The following is a 13,908-nucleotide window of genomic DNA, read 5'->3' as shown; positions in this document are numbered from 1 at the left end:
TTCCCACCTCTCGTTCCCACCACTGCAACTCCTGTGTAGCCAGGATCTACAGCTTGACCGCCACAAAAACCCAACTAATGAAGGTCAAGTTTGTCCCGGGGGAAAGTTAAACTGTCATTGGACCCGCAAATTAATCAGAAGAACATAGGAGGAGTTCGAAATTAAGGTTCGACTTCCCTCCATAGACAGTTTGACACCATACCCCAATAATTTGAAACCAAAACTGTTTTAAAAAGACTCTTCATTCTGGTCTTTAAAACCTAATTTATTAAAAAATTACCTGTAAATTTCGATTTTTGTTCGAATTGTAATTGAAAAAAGTAGTTTAATTGGGTTGACAAAATAGTGACGTCACTTGCTTGTAGTGCTATACAAAATCTATGGGAGAGTTTCGTTTTGACAGTTTTAAAAAGTACGTCAATTGACTGTGGTGTCAACATGTCTATTGCAAAGCGGATGACCGGTGACAAAGGTTTAAAACCTTTAAGAAAAGATGACAACACAACCTTTATAAGGTTAGCTTATAAAGCAGGGTACTCATCTAGCCGTGTAGCATGTAATGTATCAGATACTGTATCAAGTGAGTACATAGGCACGAGCCCGCTGCGAGCTGCTCGCACGTGGTTCGCAGGGAGGTCGCAGCGACCCGCCGACTGGCGGTATCACCAGGCCTGTTCATCTCCGCGAGTTTACATCGAAAACAAAACACGCACGATGGCCCACCTACAGGATACTATTCGACAAGGCCTCACATACGAGCGAACATTGACTCACGCACGCGTATTCTTGTGTATGATGGAAGAAAATAAAGAAAATGGTGTACTAAATACTGTGCAGTTTTTAACTGCCTAAATAATAATAAAAACAGAATATACTTTTTTAAGTTGCCTCAAGACACTGAGAGGTAAATAAGTAGTTAATATTATTCATGATAATTCATGCTAAATCATGTATTTCCTCCGCCATTTTCCGCAGTTTGGCACCTCACGTCACATCATTTTACCGAAGTCAGCCCTATAGCTTCGGCGCAGTGCCGATCACTGACGTTTGTCAACAAAATGGTGCTTGACTCTTGAGACAGGCTAAATTACACTATATTGTTAATGACATTGAGCATACATTTTTTTAAATACCTTCGCGAAGTTAAACTTCTGTACGTAGTACTTATTATTATTCTGTGGTATCACTGCGAGCACAAAGGCGGCTCGCAGTAGGATTCAGGAGCTCGCAGCCAGATACGCGATGACCGTGGACGAGCCGTACTCACTTGAAGGTTGGTTACGTTACATGCTACGTTACGTGCTACATGGCAGGTGAGTACCCTGCCTTACAATTACAAAGACGTGTTGCGAACTTTTTGGCTAATTTGGGTGTCATGAACTATTTGACGCTGGCTGTACCGTCGACAGCACATAAAACTAGACAATGTTGTTGCGAAATGGCGTCTACTACAACTGCTTGAGATGCCACAGTGATTGGATTGTTGTGTTGTCGTCTGTACAGCTGCTAATATACAGGGTGTGACGGAAGTTTGGTTAATTTTTAACAATGAATTCAGACTATTTATGAAATGGTGATATTACTCCTCGTATTTTGGATTGATTCTCATAACTAAAACAAAGCACAGATTGAAACACATGATTGCTCTAAATGTATATCAAACAAATTAAGGTTTGAATCTATTATTTAGTGTAATAAAAATAATAAAATTAATGTTTATTTCAATTAATTTTATTATTTTTATTACACCTTTTTGTGATATTGATGAGCTAAGCAGAGTCAGTCCCAGAACAAAAATAATAAATTACTCTTGATGATTTATAATTTAGATGCTGACTCTAGTGATCTGAATTCATTGTTGAAAGGTTTTACCAATTTGCCCCTTCCACCCTGAAGTATTTTTAATCTTACGTAATTGTTGTGAAATGTATCCACATTTTTTTAACCTGGACTATGTACTTTGACGGAGAAGTGTATATTTTTTAACAAATAAAGTTCTTATATTCAGACTTGCACACCTCCCCGCGTTCGCCCCGTCCGTATCAGAGCGTCGATATGACGTCACGGCAGCCAGATCCACAGTTAACACGACCGGATTATACTTGTCCTTTCTGCATTTTACGTAGGTTCACCCTGTATAATTTGACCTACTACTAAAGTCAATTACAATGTACACAAAATCAATCACGAAATACTTTTATATTATTTTTGCTTTACATCTACCGTTTTAACTATCAAATATTTGAATTTCATATTTCTCCGTCTCAGTACATTATACGAATTTTCAAAAATATACGTCTCTAATAAACTGTTTAAATAATTTAAAGCGCTATATGGTAGCAGTCATGTTCAATCAAAATCAACAATCTTGTCAATAAATCTATAGAGCGCTGGCCGTTACATTAAAGTGCACAAAAANCAGGGGAATCATCATTAATAACAAAATTATTTTAAAAAGTTACATTAAAAAAGCAACATTTTGAGGTAAGTAGTTTGGCACATTTTAGAGACTATATTTTTGAATTTACGCAAAGGTAAAAAATCTATCCTTATTTTTAAGATAATAATTTGTGTTGTGAGCTTATTAAATGCCTTTGGATAACGATTTATTTTGACGATTTACATGTCAATTTTAGACATAATTTATTGTTTCATTTAATAAATTATTATTTACATTTAAATCGAGCTTCTACGTTTTTAAGAACGGGAAATATTGTTTAAATTCATATCGATTGGCGGCACGAAAATGTTTAATATTGTAAAAATGTGTTTAATTTATATTGTACATACATTATATTATTGTATTGGATAAATTTTGTGGCATAAATCAATAATTTTAATGTAACATTTACAGTATTATTTTATTGTGAAATTCGTTTATGTACCCGCCGAACTTGTATGAATTTAAAAATGTAATGATTGAGCTTCTTACATCCAAATTGTCCCTCCTTTACTTCCATAGGAATCATTGGCTTCAGAACATATCGTTTGATCAAATACATTTAATGATAATATTAAAACTTTAAGCGATTCAGATTAACAGCTAGGAATTGGTTTGTAGTTTTGTCAAATAGATTTTTATAAAATCTTTTAATGTTTAATTAAATAATTAAGGTATATTTTGCCAGAAGCCAAAATCCTTCTGTTAGTCATGATTCTCACGACTTGCCATTCCTTTAAACCGTAGCAAATAATTTTATAATATGACAATAAGTTTTTAGATGTTAAACCCTAATTTATTTCATGTCAATTCTTACTGTAACATTATCAATCTGATTTTTATCAAATTGTGGAAGTCGATATGGTTATATCAGATTTAAGATGTACTCACATAACCCTGTACTGTCAACTTAATACTCAAGTGAAGTGATTGTCACGTGGAAAATAATTTATACTTTTGAGCTAGTCCAGAGTTTCCCAATCTACAGGGTGTTAGGTAAATGTGTATATGAGCCGACACTACTCAATTTTCTGATTTCACCATACCATTTATATGCCCATGTTAACATGGGCTAGTGTCGGCTCATATACCCATTTACCTAACACCCTGTATATCAAGGTAGAGTCAGCGTCAAATATTTCGTGACACCCAAAGCGGCCAAAAAGTTGACAACACAACCAACAAAGTCGTGTTGCGTACATTTTGGGTACTTTGGAGGTCATGAACTATTTGACGTTGACTGTACCTAGATTTACCTTATACTCAGGGCCGGATCGTGAATTTGTGGGGCCCTGGGCTGAAACTTCTTATGACGTTGTCATGTAAAAATATCGTCCGTAAACCGACTTTACAGACAACTATTTTTTTTTTCAAATTATGGCCTACTATTTAGCGGGATCTGGGGGCCCCTTGTAACCCCGGGGCCCTGGGCTGCAGCCCAATCAGCCCATAGGTAGATCCGGCCCTGCTTATACTAGCGGTCACTATCATACTTTTTTTTAAATGTATAGTTGTGAAACCCTGAATTAGCTTAAATGTATAAAGTAAGTTTTTTTTACCTCTAAATTCTTAATTAAACAGTTTTTAAATGTCCCCATTTTGATAAAGTCAGATCTAAATAAGAATTAAAATGAAATGTACCTAATATTAAAATGATGCCATCTGTCCTTAGAGAAACTAATGAAATGATATTCTAAAATTTAGTGAAGGTGTATGTAGCATAGTCGAATATAGTCCATCTTGACATATCGGTGCTTGTGTGAAGAATATAAAAATTATTCCTAATAATTTTAAATAATGTAGGTAGATGGTATATGTATTATTATGTATGTCACATACGAAGCGCACGAACACGATTTACATGTAGTGGAAAAATATACATAGAATTTATAGTGAATGGTAATTTTTCGCTACGTATATTTTTTGTACCCGGTACAAAATGGTGGCAGGAATCGCATGGAACTGTGTTCAAAGTACATATAAAATATAAAATAAAAATTTCAGCCGCCATTTTGTAAGATACCGCCGCACCGCTTTACGTTATGTAAAGTCATTATTTACGATCGTGTTTTCCATATTAATTTTAAATGTACAGAACCAATGGAGTTTCATAAATATTTTTACTTTTATACAAACCCACAATTTTTTATGACGACGCCGTTTGCGTAGGCGAAAATAAGTACAGTTTTAATTGTAAATAAACAATAATTATTTTTTATTTATACAGGGTGTTAGGTAAATGGGTATATGAGCCGACACTAGCCCATGTTAACATGGTCATATAAATGGTATGGTAAAGTCAGAAAATTGATATCTTCATTTTAATTATTTTAATTTTCATACAAATCAATTGTATAAAACTTATTTTGTATGAAAATTAAAAAAAATAAAATGAAATTTTATTATTAAAAAAAATTAATTATTTTAATTTTCATACAAATCAATTGTATAAAATTTATTTTGTATGAAAATTAAAAAAATTAAAATGATGATATCAAATTTCTGACTTCACCATACCATTATTTTATATGACCATGTTAACATGGGCTAGTGTCGGCTCATATACCCATTTACCTAACACTCTGTATATTATAATTTGTAATATTTTATCGCTATAGTTTAGCATAATGGATTTATTATTATTATTATTTTTGCTTATATTAATTTTATTTACGTTGTGTTTACAGATCATAGAGCAGATATTATGACATTTCTTTAGAACCATAGCCAAAGACCTTATCGCCTAGTCTCGGAGTGTATTTATGGTTTTCGCATTTAATTAAATTATTATTTGGTAGGAGATCGGATCAAGGAGTTACCAACGTAATATCAAAATGACAGACTGAGAATTATTTCATTTTATCGTTAGATATATTGCTAGATGTTAGGGTAGCAATGCGTAGGGCATTCGGATATTTGAAACTGGCAACTCTGCAAAAATCTAGGATGTAAAGTTCAAAATTTGGTATCTTCAAAAATTGAATATTGTTTCGAATATATCGTATATTGTGTAAATGCCCTATAATTGAAAGTAGATCTAGTAGAACGAGATTAGAAATCGGCCTGTATGTTTACAATAATAATAACGAATAAGAATGCAATAACTTCGGTTTTTAGTTACAAGATTTTTTATCGAGGAAACTTATTACAGTATACTTAGATGTAATGATAATGATGTAAATCCGTTGAAATCTTAAAACATCGCACGTACACTCAAAAGTACACATAGTTATATCTAATGATTCAATACATAAAATAGATGAATGTACTTATAATCAATTGATGTCATTTTATTACAATGATAATTGTAATTTTAATATAATCGTACTGTTGTACTTTCTTGTGTCACATTTGAGTATTTTATGTTGTTGTAATAATTTAAGAGCATCATTTGCTTGCTTAAATGTATTGAAGTTCGAGGTTTTTGAACTCTTATCTTTAATTTGTATCAAAAATTATAATTTCAATCAATCAATCAAGTTTATATGTATAAAATGAGCACTTTTTTCGCTCGAATGTTTATCGTTGCTTTAAATCACGTACTCTTTATATTGTAAGTGAAAACAATGTATTAATTATAATTCATTAATTTAAAATTTAATGCTCATCAGTCAGTATAAATATTTAAAATAACTGCGAAATTGAGTAAATCATTGTTCAGTTTTTTTTTAAATTATCTAATAAAAGCTTCTGTGATTGTCAGAGATTTTGCGGTTTATTAGTTCAGTTAGCCTATGCGCAGACCATCGATTTTTCGCCGGCCGATAGTTTAGTCGGGCAGTTGATCAGTATGGGCATGTAATATGGAAGTGCGCACATTACACGGATTTGATTTGCCCGATTCTTTATACAAATTAAAATCGGGCCCAACTATCGGCCAACTAAAAATCAATGGTCTGCGCCTAGGCTTATAGTTCTTGCAACTCACGAAGGCGAGTGAGCTTACTTGTGTGTGTACGTGTTTATGCACATAACGATAGTGTAATGTCTGTCAAAACTTTTGAAAAACGAACAGTAGCGAGCCACCACACATGTAAAGCTCGCTCGCCTTCGTGAATTGCAACAACTACCGATACACATTCTGTATTGTCCGGTTACTTTCAATTTAAGCTTCAGCCAAACAAACGCTTCCTGTCATTAGTCGCGCGTTCTGTCATTGGTCGCGCGTTCTGTCATTGGTCGCGCGTTCTGTCATTGGTCGCGCGTTCTGTCATTGGTCGCGCGTTCTGTCACTGGTCGCGCGTTCTGTCATAGGTCGCGCTTCCTGTCATTGGCCTATACATGCGCAGTGATCGCCATCGCCGACGCGAACTGCACGCGTTGGTTTGGCTGAAGCTTTAAACAACTACAAATATAATAATTAATTGTATGATGTAATTATTTAAACATGACATACTATAACTGTATACTTCTATAACTGTACAAATGAAATTATTCACTGCCGATATGCAATAATATTGAAATCAACAACTTAAGGACTTTTTCGTATTGAATTATGTCATTATGTATACATTTGAATGTGCGTAATCAGTTCTGTGCATGAATGTACATTTAAATACGACGCGTCGTCTGTTTTGAGCTTCTACCGTCCATAAAGTACGTACCTACATAACTCTAATAAAATGAGTATATTATGTAACATTAAACATTAGAATTTTGATTTTAATAATGTAACATTTATGCACACGACTGTACTTTGCCTAAGAAATAATAATTTATTAAGAACATTATTATTTGTTGATTTGGTTCGTGTTGTATGTAGATAGACGTCTAGTGGTAAGTACTTAATAGTGTAATTTGTTGCGATTATGTACAGCGTGTAAATAGTACACTAAATATACTGTGAATAAAAGAAGACATATCAGTTTGTAATTATGTGTTTTTATTTTTCCATAGACCCATAAGGCCCGGTTTCCACCAAAGCGGAGCGGTGTGTTAAAGAACCAACCACTTTTCATTATTTCCACTTCTCGTCTCCGCTACGTAGAGCTCCGCTATTTGACGACTCTCCGCTCCGCTGCGCCTTGGTGGATGTTTCAAGTGATAAACCAGTTTCATAGGTGTTATTTTTCTTTTTTTTTTTTGGTTTGTATTAAATATTTTATAAAAGGAAATTTATGTAGAGATTTACAAGTTTATCTTTCAAACATAACACTTTATTTCTTAATACATAATATCAATCAGGGAGTTCAAAGCGGTGCACAGTGTGTTATGGGACTGTATAAACGGACATTCTCATTGATTTGATGAAACGTATAGAGCTCAGTTATACAAACATGATAGTAAAACTCCCGTTTGAAAATTCCACGTAGTTTTCGCGGTATAAAAATTCAAAGTTACCTATTTTTTTACTCCAAAATTATGCAAAAATATTCTCACTCGTTAACTAATAACATTTAATTCAGAAATGTTATAATACTTCATAGAGCTNATAATATTAGTTGGGATTCATTTAAAATTCAATGCTCATCAGTCAGTATAAATATTAAAAATGACTGCGAAATTGAGTAAATCATTATTCAGTTTTTTTAAAATTATCTAATAAAAGCTTCTGTGAGTGTCAGAGATTTTGCGGTTTATTAGTTCAGTTAGCCTATGCGCAGACCATCGATTTTTCGCCGGCCGATAGTTTAGTCGGGCAGTTGATCAGTATGGGCATGTAATATGGAAGTGCGCACATTACACCGATTTGATTTGCCCGATTCTTTATACAAATTAAAATCGGGCCCAACTATCGGCCAACTAAAAATCAATGGTCTGCGCCTAGGCTTATAGTTCTTGCAACTGATCGCTATCGCCGACGCGAACTGCACGCGTTGGTTTGGCTGAAGCTTTAAACAACTACAAATATAATAATTAATTGTATGATGTAATTATTTAAACATGACATACTATAACTGTATACTTCTATAACTGTACAAATGAAATTATTCACTGCCGATATGCAATAATATTGAAATCAACAACTTAGGACTTTTTCGTATTGAATTGTGTAGATATACTCGTCGTATATTATGTCATTATGTATACATTTGAATGTGCGTAATCAGTTCTGTGCATGAATGTACATTTAAATACGACGCGTCGTCTGTTTTGAGCTTCTACCGTCCATAAAGTACGTACATAACTCTAATAAAATGAGTATATTATGTAACATTAAACATTGGAATTTTGATTTTAATAATGTAACATTTGTGCACACGACTGCACTTTGCCTAAGAAATAATAATTTATTAAGAACATTATTATTTGTTGATTTGGTTCGTGTTGTATGTAGATAGACGTCTAGTGGTAAGTACTTAATAGTGTAATTTGTTGCGATTATGTACAGCGTGTAAATAGTACACTAAATATACTGTGAATAAAAGAAGACATATCAGTTTGTAATTATGTTTTTATTTTTCCTTAGACCAATAAGGCCCGGTTTCCCAAAGCGGAGCGGAGTGTTGAAGAACCACCCACATTTCATTATTTCCACTTCTCGTCTCCGCTACGTAGAGCTCCGCTATTTGACGACTCTCCGCTCCGCTGCGCCTTGGTGGATGTTTCAAGTGATAAACCAGTTTCATAGGTGTTATTTTCCTTTTTTTTTGTCTGTATTTAAACATTTTATGAAAGGTTTATGTAGAGATTTACAAGTTTACCTATCTCTTTCAAACATAACACTTTATTTCTTAATACATAATATCAATCAGGGAGTTCAAAGCGGTGTGATTTTCAATCCAACACAAAAACTGACTGTCAAATTACGCGAAGAGTTACTGAATAAAACAATCGTTATTTAACTGCCTTTTAACATAAGAAGTTAACTTTAGTGATACCGAATCGGCGGCTTAAATCTAATCGAGGGTGTAATCGGAAAGCGTCCATTATAATTAACATGTATATCAAAATGATTATTTAGTTGACGTAAAAGCTCCAACTTTGGTTACAACGAAAAATGTAATACTTTCAGTTCAGTACCTCGGCGGGACACAACATAAATGACAAAATCTGATATTTTTTAACGAATTACGGAATTTCCTAATTTTCAGAAAATATATCCGACGGTTGAAAAAATGGGCCTAAGTAACCAAACAGTGAAACAGTAGGAGATACTAGAAATTAAAAACGTGACTTTATCCACTCTTAAATCCAAACCTAGGTACTATTAAAAGCTACGCTTTAACCCTTAACCAGGCTCAAAAAAAGTCATTGGTTTTCAACCGTATCTTCACAGCATAAAGTTTAAATTAATGTGGGCTCTATTTAACCAAGGCCTGGTTAAGGGTTAGGGTTGGGAACTTTTTAATACTTAGGTACCTGCTTCCTTAGGACCTAAGACAAAACCTGTAGAAAACATTCCAAACTTCTCGCCTCCAAGATCCCCCCAACATTGGTGCACATACGTTCCAAAAACACAATATTTTAAGAATCATCGCATTACACCGATGAGGCGTCCCGCTGCGTCCACTCAATACCTCACCGCGCGTAAACTCGCGGAAACATGGGGACGTCACGGCACTCCTTTGATATACGCGTATTGGTTATGTCGTTGATATGGGGATAAATTTCACACTGTATGATGTTGCACTTTCCACATTTTTGCAAGATTTTAAGTAGGTTTACTGGTTTAGTCATGCGGTCGTGTCAAATCTTAAGTTGATTTGGCTAGCTTCTTAGATTTTTTTACAAATATGTAGGTACCTTCATTTTGGGCGTGCAGCCCGCGTTGGTTTGGTCGAACCTTGCAAAGCATTTTTTACTATTTTATGTAATTACTTAGGTACTCAATAAAGTAGGCAGTTAGTTAATATTTTTGTCTATTTAAGTGCAATTTTCCGCGTACTTGATTTGAAAATCTTACACTGTTTTTATTATTTTCTAATTTAGCCTTGGTTCATTCAGTGCAAGGCGTTGCCAATACGGCCTTTATCACTTTTAGTTCACTATCATAGCACGTAAGGGCCTCGTTGACTCTATACTAATCCAGTAGTCGTATTTGTCTCAATTTAATTACATAACTATGTATTTTTGTATTTCTGTAAATGCACCGAATTTAGGTTACGCTAAAGCAAACCGAAGTAAACAAATGAAAAGGGTAAAAGTATCGTAAGTCACACAAAGTATTCGCCGCCTCCGATATAAACTTCGGCGGGCCATCCGAGATGGGCCGATAAGCGTTCTCGCTTAATTACAACAGTATTTGATTACAGTATTGTCGCTACCGAATAACTGCTCAAGTGGTCAGTGAATCTGTGGACACTGACATGAGCGGTGACTCTACCTCTGTCAAGTGTCTGTGTAAGGAATGTATGAAGTAGGATAAAACACCGTAGCGTCCGTAGCATCGTAGAGCAGGCAGCAGATAGATATTTAGAACATAACTTTATTCTACACCCACCACACACGACTAAAAAAGAAGGAAATATACGCCTGTATTCATAAACATTGCTATGAGGTCTCACAGTGCGCGTGGACGCACAGGGTGACACAAGAACCAATCACAGAGCAAATGCGAGATGGTCTAACCTTTTTTCAAGGATTTCGTATTAGAAATTAAATGACAGATTCATGTTCCTTGTGTGTTCGTTTTACCATCTTCGTTACGGTAAAATAAGTAATATGGTTCATGTTATAATCACAATTAATGGCACATATTAGGATAAAATATGTGAGTAGGTATCTGCTAATTACGCCCCTAAACAGGATAAATGAACAGTATTCTTAGTGGCCGGTAAGAGCCGATTCAAGTCTAGAAATTCCTCATTAGCTAGAGCTTCGGATTGGAAAAACACTGCGTTAAAAGTTCTTTGTTTGTTAAAAAATATTCTGAAGCAACTCTTTAGATTTAAAGAACTTAGTAGGTAAAAAAGAAATAATCCTAAATATGACAAGCGTTTAGAACTTTAGACCTGCCGCTTACAGTCTTAGACTAGGCACCGATTTTTAGTTGGCCGATAGTTGTGCCCGATTTTAAATTGTAAGAAGAATCGGCCAAATCAAATCGCTGTAATGTGCGCACTTCCATACATGCCCATACTGATCAACTGCCCGACTAAACTATCGGCCGACGAAAAATCGATGGTCTGCGCCTAGGCTTAGACTGCAATAATTCGCACGACAATAAAGCGTACCTACCACAAGGCCCTCCGCCCGCTGCGTAACTCTAAAACTCACTTCTATTAGCAGGAAAAGATGTAATCTGCACTGAACAAAGCGGCCCAGCAGCCATATATCGGTAGTGTTTTACTTACGACTGTACTATCACATTGTCGCGGCGATATATTTAAGGCTTGTTCCTCGCAAATCCTCTCGACACTCTTGCTTTGTGCTCCCGACAGCGCGCGCATTGTACCTCCAGAGGTGTTAATGTCACCCACAAATATGTACCAAGACAAAAACAAAGTAAACCGAAACAAGCACCCGGTCCGCGATTTATTTAACGCGTGCGCTGAAACAATTTTAATTAGTGTGGCAGGCTTTTAAATGAATAGAGACATAAACAGTGTTCCCGGATTCCGATAGTCTCGGTTCCCTATTGCTGCGTTCCCCAATAATTGGGTACGAGATGACGACATTTCTGCGATGCTCGGCATTTAGATTCTATATGTCCAGCCAATTGTTTAAGGGCTCGCCAGAAATTGTATGCGTATTGTGAAAGCCCTATTTAGGTTGCTGAAGGTATTGTGCGGGCAACAATTATTAATTCATGGGTAGAGTTTAGTTATTGGAACAATTAATTGTATAATAATTTATCTCTACATGCGTAGACGTGACGTGGGGAACGCGGAAACGAAGATCTCTTTACGTAGGTTAGTTCGTAAAGGAAAAGATAGTTAAGTACTTAATAAGTGCAACGATGTAGTTTAAACCACAATACTTACTTCTATTCAAACATCAACGTATCCTTCTTTCGGAACGGATGAACCCTACCTTATCGGACAGACAGAACTATCCCTCCATGTAGGAAATCTATTTTCTTCCCATTTTCTCCTGAATTAGGCCTGAATGGACCTACATATTATTTGACATATTGGTTACACAATTACATTAGCTTCTTGATTTATAAAGAAAGCAATTATTTTCTACTTAATGAACATCTCAGATTTATTGATTCTTAATCATAAGCAGGTAGGCATAGTAGGTTAGGTAAGTAGGTGATGTCAAACTGGTAATTCAAAGCCAAGTCAACGACTCGCAAATTCTTTGTCACACAAATCAGCTCTTCGTATGAATTGTTAATTTGATAGACATAATCAGATTTCAATGTTGCATGAAGACAATAGGTATCACCAGTCCGGCGGTGACCAGCGCCAATCAGCCCTAAAATGGAGAGTTCATCGACTTGCCATCTACTTATGACATGCGCGTGCGACCGCCATATTGGCATATTCATTCAAGGGTATGCCAATGTTTGGACTTCGATCACGTTCCTACCTACCTTTAATCTTGTGGGTTTCATTATTTCATCTCAAATAATCGTTTGTATTCTTTTCCTTTTTCCAAAACCTAGTCATCGTCATCAGGTCATCTAGTATGCACTGCAGAATGAGGCTCTTCTAATTTACCAGAAGCAAATGGAGGATTTGGCCATACAGGTCCTTATCCCTTAGTCGTCTGTTATGATATCCATGGGAAGTTGGAATCGGAACAGGCTAAGTACAGGTAGAGACAAAGTTCTAGAAAAATCATAAAACATACCCATAAATTTCAGCGCTCCTAATAGTTGGAAACCAAAAAATTTTACAAGCGAGCGAATCAATAGGCGTAAGAGGTAAGTATTTTTAAACAGTTAAGGTATCTTTTTTCATAATGTTGCATCTTACGAGCGTATTTACAATATACATTTAAATTTCGTTTATTATGAAGAAGTAACATGCATCGACAAGCCTGATAAAATCTGTCTCATGTCGCTCCGACATGTGCCCCCTACAGCTCTGATCTTGCGCCACTGCCATCCCCGATTCACTGCTTTAGGCCAGGTATGCGCTACCGGCTTGCAGCCAAGTAGATGACCATTCCTGACTCTTAAGAACATGGGCATAAAGACCATTACAGTGTCCTGGTGCTGGCTACACTGATAAATATTTCTGTCGATATAAACAGCTTCCGTGCGCGTTACAACAGCTATCGCACTTTTAAGTCTCGCAATTTGTATTAACGGACTAATGGCGGACGCATAGTGTTATTTGTAGCTTGTGATGAGCAAATAATAAATTAATCGCCCTTTTAGTTGAATTGAATTTGATCGATGACTCGTTAACTTGTAAAAAAATTAGGCACCTAATTATTTGTAGTACCTACTTGTTATGTTCATGATACATGCTGTTAACGACTTACCTTCCTGTCGAAGTGTTTTGTTATTCAATTTCGCAGTCATACAAAATGTCAATAATTAGGAACCTAAGAAATTCTTCGAATACTTAGAATGTCATAGCATAGATATTTGGATTACAAACTACAGAAGAAATACAAAACTAACTAAT

This window comes from Ostrinia furnacalis, unplaced genomic scaffold (genome assembly GCF_004193835.3).
Source record: "Ostrinia furnacalis isolate ACB-3 unplaced genomic scaffold, ASM419383v2 OfSCF1351, whole genome shotgun sequence".
Lineage (NCBI taxonomy): Eukaryota > Metazoa > Arthropoda > Insecta > Lepidoptera > Crambidae > Ostrinia > Ostrinia furnacalis.
Note: the sequence above shows the minus strand (reverse complement) of the source record.